The sequence below is a fragment of the Priapulus caudatus genome, unplaced genomic scaffold (assembly GCF_000485595.1).
Source record: "Priapulus caudatus unplaced genomic scaffold, Priapulus_caudatus-5.0.1 Scaffold137, whole genome shotgun sequence".
Classification (NCBI taxonomy): Eukaryota; Metazoa; Priapulida; class Priapulimorpha; order Priapulimorphida; family Priapulidae; genus Priapulus; species Priapulus caudatus.
In genome coordinates, this window is record NW_014577198.1 from 422,622 (window position 1) to 431,972 (window position 9,351).

Genomic DNA, 9,351 nt, shown 5'->3' on the forward strand with positions numbered 1-9,351 from the left:
TAGTGCATTCTAGTGCATTCTAGTGCATTCTAGTGCATTCTAGTGCATTCTCGTGCATTCTAGTGCATTATAGTGCATTATAGTGTGCAGTGGCGGCGGTTCGGTGTGCTGGGCCTTGCGTGGCTGTCACCACTCTGAAATCAGTCATACTCAGTATAGGGCCGCTAACGTGTGAAGTCACTAAACCACTAACGCTGACGGGAAATGAAAATTTGAAGCCGCGAAACCCCTGCTGAATTGTTTGCAGTTCGCGATTGGTTTCGAGGTAATTTCTAGCGATGTTTCCTTCCAAGCGTCACTCTCTCACACTCGTTTTCGCTAGACGATTCTTTGCACAAATTGCAGTTTTTCTGCCATCATGCCACACCATGCGACTTTTAGAAGGCTAGTCGATTCTACATTGCTCGGCCTACAACACTATTATTAATTTGTATTGTCTATATAATCCATATGGCTACAAGAAAACGATGCTGAAATCTCTCTCTATCAAAAATTGTCATATGTCATACATGTGAATTAAGTTATTGCATACAAATACCAAGCTAACACTATATACAAGTGCCGCATAGCGACGCGCCATCCTAACGTCTACGGGACTGTGGGGAGTGGTGGATCTAGTAAACCCTTTAGCCCAAACTCGTGTTCACATACACGCGAAATAGTGGCATGCCACAGAGATGTAATCAGGAACTCTTCTCAAAAGAAGTTCGTTGGATCGTTATGAAAGTTGCCACGAGATGGCGTGTACGTTTAAGTGTCTTCAGATTAAAGAGGAACACCCATCCATTCGTAGTCCAACAACTATTTGCAAGACAGAATCTAGGTAAGCACTCATCCATTTACCTAAGCAAGCCTACAGGCTGCAAATTGCAATAATAAGAGCTCTCCCACAATCGTAAACCAATTAATGCCGGCAAAAACTGCCCGACGCAATCACATGCACGATAACCACTGGCAGTGCATAACACCGTACGTACATGTAATACTGACAGGTACACAAACAGAAATGAATGACGAGAGATTTGTCACTCAACGAATGTACTCTGATAGTTTGAAGAAAAATCAAGGCGCACTCTCTGCATCTCTAAACTCTAAATAAGCTTTTCGAAATTTACTGAGGACGATCTGTGTTATCTCATACATTCAGCAAGCATTTAATATATGATGGATCACTTACTAGGCAAGCCCTTCTCTGTCAGCATTCCAAATCTCTTTATCTAACCCCACAGGTCCTACAGAGATCGATGTTAAACGCCTCCGCGCTCCCTTGTAAGTGCTCAGGAGCGGTAGTGCGCGGAGGTGGATGGAGGAGCACAGCGAAAGCGGGAGGGGGTGGGATGGGGAAGGGAGGGTGGGGGAGGGGCTCTAATAGCAAAACATCAGCTCCTTGTTAACAGTCAACATCCACACGTTCCTATAGTTTAACAACATTCCCTTCTCAAGGTCACCAGTATGGAGTTACACGGTCTTCAGAAAAGTCCCACTTTACTGTGTAAAGTAGGCCCATCTATCGGCATTATTCAGCAAGACAGAGGGGAGGATTATCTCATAGGTCGCTTTTCAATTAATCTCAATAGCACTAAATAAAATAATCAATCAGGTTCCCACGATACTGAAATAACACTAAAAATAAAGATGTTTTATCCGACATCAGAGGTACGCCGTTTAGGCTCGATTTCTCAAGGACAGAGAGTATATAGTTCTTAACAATCGCCCTGTTTGCCCGCCATTACAAGCATTTGTGAGAACAACATTGTGTCGACAGAACCCTCCACAAATTTCGCCCGAGCAAGATCAATTAGGTGCCTTAAATTCTACGGAGTTGATAGCTTAGAGCACACCGGGACGCCGCATAATCATTAAATCACGAGGCCAGGGTGAGGCCACCGTTAGTGAGATTTTGGGAATGAGTCGCGTGGAGGTGCAGGGCAATCTCCATTTTCTCACGCCTATACTTAAGTTAAGGATGAATGTTCCCCTGTCTTACTTACAAATCGTCATGGTCACGCTTGACATCACAGTTATCTTGGCAATTCCGAAACGCTTCGCTAGCTTCAAAGTACTCTTACGATGTAACTCTTCCTCATCAGTCTTCAGTTGTACTCTAATGCGACCATCTCGTCTATGGTAAGCGAGGATCCCCACCACGCTACGGTAAGCCGATAATTTCATGGACATTAAAGGGCCAGCTGATCAGAAGACGCCTTAAGGATATTTGTAGCTCTCCGCTCACGCCAACGAAGCTGGGACCCTGGGGAACGGGACTCATTCGGACAAAATTCCGGTAACGCGATTCTGACTTCACGAGACCGATTCCTAAAGTCCAGCTGTACTGTACGTATTTTCTAATTCGACCTCCTCATTAAGATCGCTCAATCGTATTTACTTATATACCATTGGCATTACCCAGATTCAATTCTGCACAAGTACACTTCGACACGGTGAGACGTGCGGATGTATCCAGGTGCTATTATAAGTAAGGATTCAGGTAGACAGAGTGTAACCGATGCTAGACTATCACTTCCAAACAACCATTATCCTATATTGCGATGTGAACAATATTTGACGGACAGGTGGCACGCCGACATAAACTCCAACACTGGGTCGACTTTACATACTACGTCAGGTCTCGCTCGTTAGATTTCTAACCTTATAGGAGATCCGGTCGACACACACATATAGTGGCCCATGTGATTATTGCGATATTATGCTCAAGTCCTCGACTCAAACAAACACATAAACCCCAAAGGTAATTGGGTTCACACATTCTTAAGACAGTTCCGTTCTTCACCTTTCGCTTAATCGGTGCTAGGATTAGCCACGATATTATAAGATTATTACTTTAGTTAGAAGGCCACAGCGCACTTGAGCTTTCAATCTAAAATATAATGCTGCCAATATTAATAGACACTACAAATCTATGTCACACATCAAAAAAGTCTTAATTGGCATTTTTAATGCATGTTTCTCTTACTCTCTTCACCTATTATTGCTGCCAATTCTCCAGTGTAAATCGCACAGTCCACAATGCTCAACGATTTTTCTGCATCCTCACATCGAGAATTTGGCCGCCAATAGCGTGAATTAAGAATCCCTGGCTAGCTATGTAGCTTACGCGTTTGTAATGCACCCGTCAGGCGCTAGCTTGCAGCACTACAAACGAAATATTATACTTTAATTTATAATATTTACTATATTGTCTGTTTTAACAAAATATATTTATTATGTGTCAAGTGAGTAGCATGGGCAAGCATATAGCGATGCGGCCTGAGACAGTCGACATTCGTGCGTATGTTTGCAGATGGACATTTGACTGGTGCATTTACATGGGAAATTTTCTGCGAAGTATATTACCACTTATTTAATAGGGTGAAGAGGACAGAAGGTAGTCTAGCGAATACGAGTACAAAAGAGTTTGGGAGATTATAGAAATAAAGATTTCATACAGTATTTTTATCTATAGCATGCATATGCTTCTTACCTTGCGCAAATGCGATCACAACGTACTCTGGGGCATTAGAGATACCAATATGTTACGCACTTGTGTTATAACATTATCTATATGAAAAGTAGGGCCGACTACACACACTTCCGGAATGAGTTATGTGAAAAACGATAAATATAGATGGAATGCACACATTCCACAATAGCATGTGCTGTACCTCTTGCGTCTCGAATTCAGAGTTCCAATACTAAACTAACTTTCGCACTAAAAACCTGCACGAACGTCATATGTCTATATCGACCAAATAAGCATTACCCCCTAACCCCCCTTCACATAACATATCATAACCCCGACAGCCGGTAACCCGCCCGACGAAATTAAAATGTACGGGTTACTTCCACACGATTTAAGAAACTCGAGCAGATCATCCAGGCCATGATACGCCTAATTCTCTGGTGCAAGAGGACTCCCATACGAAAGCGTATCCATACCATATCTTTCACAACAATTCTAAAATATCATGTACTTTACAAATCACGTAAATGCATGTACCACAACTCCGCCCACGGTAGCGAACATCGGTGAAAACGACAACCGATCATGGAACATGCAGCCGAACTACCGCCTTTGCAACAACCTCCGAGAGAAAACGTAACACTAACCCAGATTAAATGGGATGTTACCTATTATCATCAATCTAAGTTCCATCAAAAGTGAACTACACCAAAAGTGCAAAACAGATTTTGCAGGAGCGAATGTACTTTATTATGAGAAAGCTATTAAGAACGACACACGCAATGTCTGGCGCAGTGATCACCGGGGTTGCCCACACGTGGCCAAGTCAAATTTTCCGGCGTAAAATATAGTACCGGCTGTAACATTGGACAATTGTATTGGCAAGAAGTAAGAAGACAATGTAGGTACATTGTATCAGGTTAATAATGACAAACAATTGCATTATTAACGCCCTGATTGAGAGAGTATACAATGCCATTATATATAATGTTTTGGGCTTGTATGTATACATCATGTCAAGAGAATGCTCCCAGGTTTTAGGAGCGTCTGGCTGAGAGGCTCTATGTCCGGCAACTTAAACTAATGAACGAGGCCTGTACCTATATCCTGTAACGAATTCCGATGGGACCTTGTGTTTGGTGGTGCGAACAAGGGTACACGCCAATGGGTTTCACGTGGCCCGTGTTATTTACTGCCCCATTACTGTACTAACCAGCCAACTGGTCGTAGATTAATCTTCAGTGACTGCTGTTATTCCCACGAGAGAACGGGGTTACTCTGTGCGGCCTAATCTCCACTTAACGGAGGTCTAGCGACTCGTGGGGAAGCTGCTGGGTACTCTTACGACTTGTAGATAGGGACATGCTACCTCCTACCGCCGAAGTAACTGGTCTATATCCCACGGGCGTGGGGAGGGAAGGGACCGCAATGAGTTGGAAGAGCACTAGTGGTATTACAGTGTTGTATAGGACGATTGATGGGAGTTCAGGGATTCTAGCGGTAATTATAGCCGGTTTTGGCGTTATGGAGTTGAGCAGCTGTAGGCGGGTTTATGGGAAATTATCCAAGCGATTCACGGGTTACATGGGATTACGAGGCGATCCTTGTCTTGTCGAGATCAACGGATTTAGTTCGTGTCCCCACACCACGTGCATGATTCAACGGAATCCAAGTTTTGTTGAGTGAGAATCAGCCAATGCCCTCGTATTCAGTTGAGATAGCCGCGGACCGACCGTGCACCAATGCAATCACAACACTGCGATTGGACTTACAACGTTGGACGAGTTTACGTTGGGTCAATTGTTGATCAGCCGGTGTTATTGACGGGTGGTTTAACGTTTAAACCACCATGCTGCGGCACGTTTGATCACACACGGACCTGCGTGATCACATCCCCTCACGCCCCGCGGAGGAGTTTAGCAACAACCCCCTACTCCCAAAGCGGCCTCGCGCGGTCGACGGGTCACAAAGCCCTATTGCGGATGAATTCCGGGACGACGGTGCAAAGCATAGATCCTTTTACCAGGACCCATCACAGTTGTTATACAATCGGTGGCTCGAGTCTCTGGGACTGCGGTTGAGTGTGCTTGAGGCGCGCACGTGTCGTTGAGTGTTGTGTCGTGTATACCGCTACGCGTTCGGGTGTTGGATTCGGTTGTATGTAGAGCCGCGCATCTTAGCTATTTGTTTGAGCACCTCTGATTCTAGCGCTATGACGCATAATGCATTTTACTCTAGCGCACTGACTTCATTTTAGGCTTGTATCCAATGCCTCATGTTGACGGTGTCGGCGCGGTCCGTAAAGACTAGGTGGCGCTCTGTTTATGACATACAGTTGTGGTCAAAGGACTCCGATTGCAACACCGGTTCCACGCAGTGCAAGATGGCGGTCTATTGATTGTGGAGAATGAATGTATCCAGGTATTGTCAATCACGTACTAGTGGGCCAATTTTGATGTAACCAGCAGTTGGGGCTGTTGAGCTTTCATGGATTAAGGTGTTCGCCGCTTATGTTATTAATAAGTCAGGCGACGGCTCCTAATTGGTCACACGGTGGGGCGGGGGATTGAGCGCTGGTTATAGGCAGGCCTGTGTCAGGGGAGGGCCCGGCGGTTGTTGAATGGCCCTAGAGTGCGGGGCGCGTTTAATAGTGCTTGGCAATCAACAGGCAAGACTCGCATGCACAAGTAGGCAGGAGCAAATAGGTTTGATGTCGCCAACACGTGGATGGGTGCTATACACCATGATGACGCAGTCTAGGCGTGAAGTGGCCGAATATCTCTGACACCACCACACACACCACGCACGGCGCGCGCACTCGCGCACCCACACAAGGCACACAAACACACACAACAACACACACCGCGCCGCCACTCGCACCACACCACAGACAGAGTCCACCCGCACACACACACACACACACACTGCGGCAGTCAGCACACACACAACACACACACACCACATACACACACCACACGCGCGCACTCGCACACACACCAAGCACACAGACACCACACAGGGCACAACCACACATATCACACGCGCGCCGCACACGAACCGGCACACACAGGACCCGACGCGCGCGCCGCAACGACGCACGCACAGCACGCACAACGCAACCAGGGTCACACTCACAACACCGACGACACACACCATACACAGACGCACGCACACACACACACCAGTATCGCGCGCGCGAACGCACGCGACGCACACAGACACACAGACTCACACACACACACACGCACACACACACACACAAACCACCACACACACACACACACGACACAGCACACACACACACAGCAGGGCACACCCATACACATACACATACCACACAGCACCAACACACAGCCACAGCACCACACAACCACACTCCCACACGCTCCATCACATCCCGCGCCTCCCCCCGATGACAGAGTCAACCGGCAATTTGCCCAATGAATCTATGTTGTAACACGACGGCGTGTCAAGAATCATATATATATAAGCTTTTGATATTTTGTGGCGCGCGCGGCCGTGTGTCAAATATCATAGAAATAGACAGGTACGATGGCCGGGGGGACAATGGCCGGTAATGGCCACGCGCCCAGGTAAACGCGCCGAGGAAGCGGCAGGCGCGATCAAAGGTCCGACGCCGAGGTTTTCGCTGGCAAACAGTCAGCCTGTGCTGCAGCTATATATATTATTCAAGAGTGCATAATAGAGCCACTACATCTGGAGATAGAGCCACATATGCATATATAGAGTCTCTATTTATGCCCCCTTTGTATAATATGTAAGTATCAGGAGTTGTCTAATAGGTATATAATAAGTGTATAATATAATCCCTATTATACACTCCTGGATTTGTATATTGTAATATATAATATATATATATATATGTGTGTGTGTGTGGTATGTTGTGGTGTGTGTGTGTGTGTGTGTGTGTCAGGGGCGTACGGCTACGGGGGGGGGGGGCCACGTGCCGCACGTGTCACAAATTTTTGTGCCCCCGCCCCCAGGCTGGGCCCCCCACTGAAAAGTTCATGCTTGATAAAAAAAATTTGAATTAAAACAATGCCGCGTTAGCAACAGTATATACAAAGCAAAGAGGGTTCGAACCACATCCTCAGTAAAATTATATATTAGTGCCGCACCCCACGTAAAATGTAAGGCCCAGTGCCCCCCCACCGCGCGTGAAAAAATCCTAGCTACGGCCACTGTGTGTGTGTGTGTGTGTGTGTGTTGTGTGATGTGGTGTTGTGTGTGGTTGTGTGTGTAGTGTGTGTGTGGGTGTGTGAGTGTGTGTTATGTGTGTGCTGTGGGTGTGTGTGTGTGTTATGTGTGGTGTGTGTGTGTGTGTGTGTGTGTATGTAGTGTGTGGAGTGTGTGTATGGTGTGTGTGTGTTGCTGTGTGTGTGTGTGTGTGTGCTGTGTGTGTGTTTGTTGTGTGTGCTACTAGCTGGCGCGAATTCCGAGAGAGCGCTAAGCACAATCCGCTCTTAAAAATACACTAGGCCGCGATAAAACGCGGCGTTTTAGCGGCGCCATAAACACGCCAGAAGCCGATAGCTGAACGATCTCCGCTGTTGCATTCATGAATTCGCAATGTATAATATATATATATATATATATATATATATAATATAATAATAATAATAATAATAATAATAATTAATAATAATAATAATGTGCAACGTGCTTTAATGGAGGCGTGCGACTAATCTGTTTACATTTCTCGCCGGTTAATGTGGACTGGTGAACCACATACCTGCCTTGCGTAAGTAAGACATGGGCGGCTAGACGGTGTGGTATTACACTGTACCGACTGCTTTCCCGTTTCGAAAATGTCAACAACGTTGACCCCGCTGGAAAGGCTGAGACAGCTAATTTGCAATATCCCATAATCATTTTTACAGTGTAATATCGAGTTAGAAATATCCCTCATCGTCCGGGATGTAATAATTTAGAAGTACGTAATAGTAAATTTAGACTTTGTTGGCTGCAGCCGCGCACTTCAACGACAAGCCGCTTATCAAGATGGCGATATCTAATTGTTGAAAGTACAAAAAAGGGCGCTGACATTGCTTCGACCTGCTCACATTCAAGAGACACGGTGGCTTACTCCCATGTCGGTAATTTATACCTCTACGTGCAAATCTACGTCTACAAATCTCGGGCTGCGCGTTATCTCTGCGGGGCCAGCAAAATGTCCGAGTTCGTTTTTGCAATAGCTAGCGCTAGCCTCACCTGTGTATCCAATCGTCAATCAGGCAGAACTGGCAACGGCTATGATCTGCCGGTCTGCCTGAATTGCTTATAAACTATATATAATTGCGACGCAAGCGCGGTGACCCGTTTGCGGTGGGACACATGCCGGTTTATGCGCGATCCCAAGTGGTCAACTACACAGTATTTATTGCGGAGTCATAAATCAGCCCAATCGCGTCAGCCTAACAACGAATCCAAATACATATGTAAGCGCATACATTCGTCTGTAGACACCACATGATCTGTGCGAGAGGCAGAGAGAGAGAGAAGAGAGAGAGAGAGAGTAGAGAGAGAGTAGAGAGAGAGAGAAAGAGAAGAGAGAGAGAAAGGGAGCGACCGATAGTAGAAAGAAGAGAAAGAGAAAAATAGAAGATCAGAGAGAGAGAGAGTTAGGAACGAGAGAGAGAAGGAGAGAGAGCCGACGAGAGAGAGAGAGAGAGAGAGAGATGAGAGAGCGAGAGAGAGAAGAGAGAGAGTTTTAGAGAGAGAGAGAGGGGAGAGAGAGAAGAGAGAGAAAAAGAAGATAAAGAGAGAGAAGATAGTAAGAAGAGAGAGAGAGAGAGAACGAAGACGAGGAGAGAAGCGAAGCGAAAGAGAGAAGAGAGGGAGTGAGAGAGAGAAAGAAGAGAAGAAAGAGG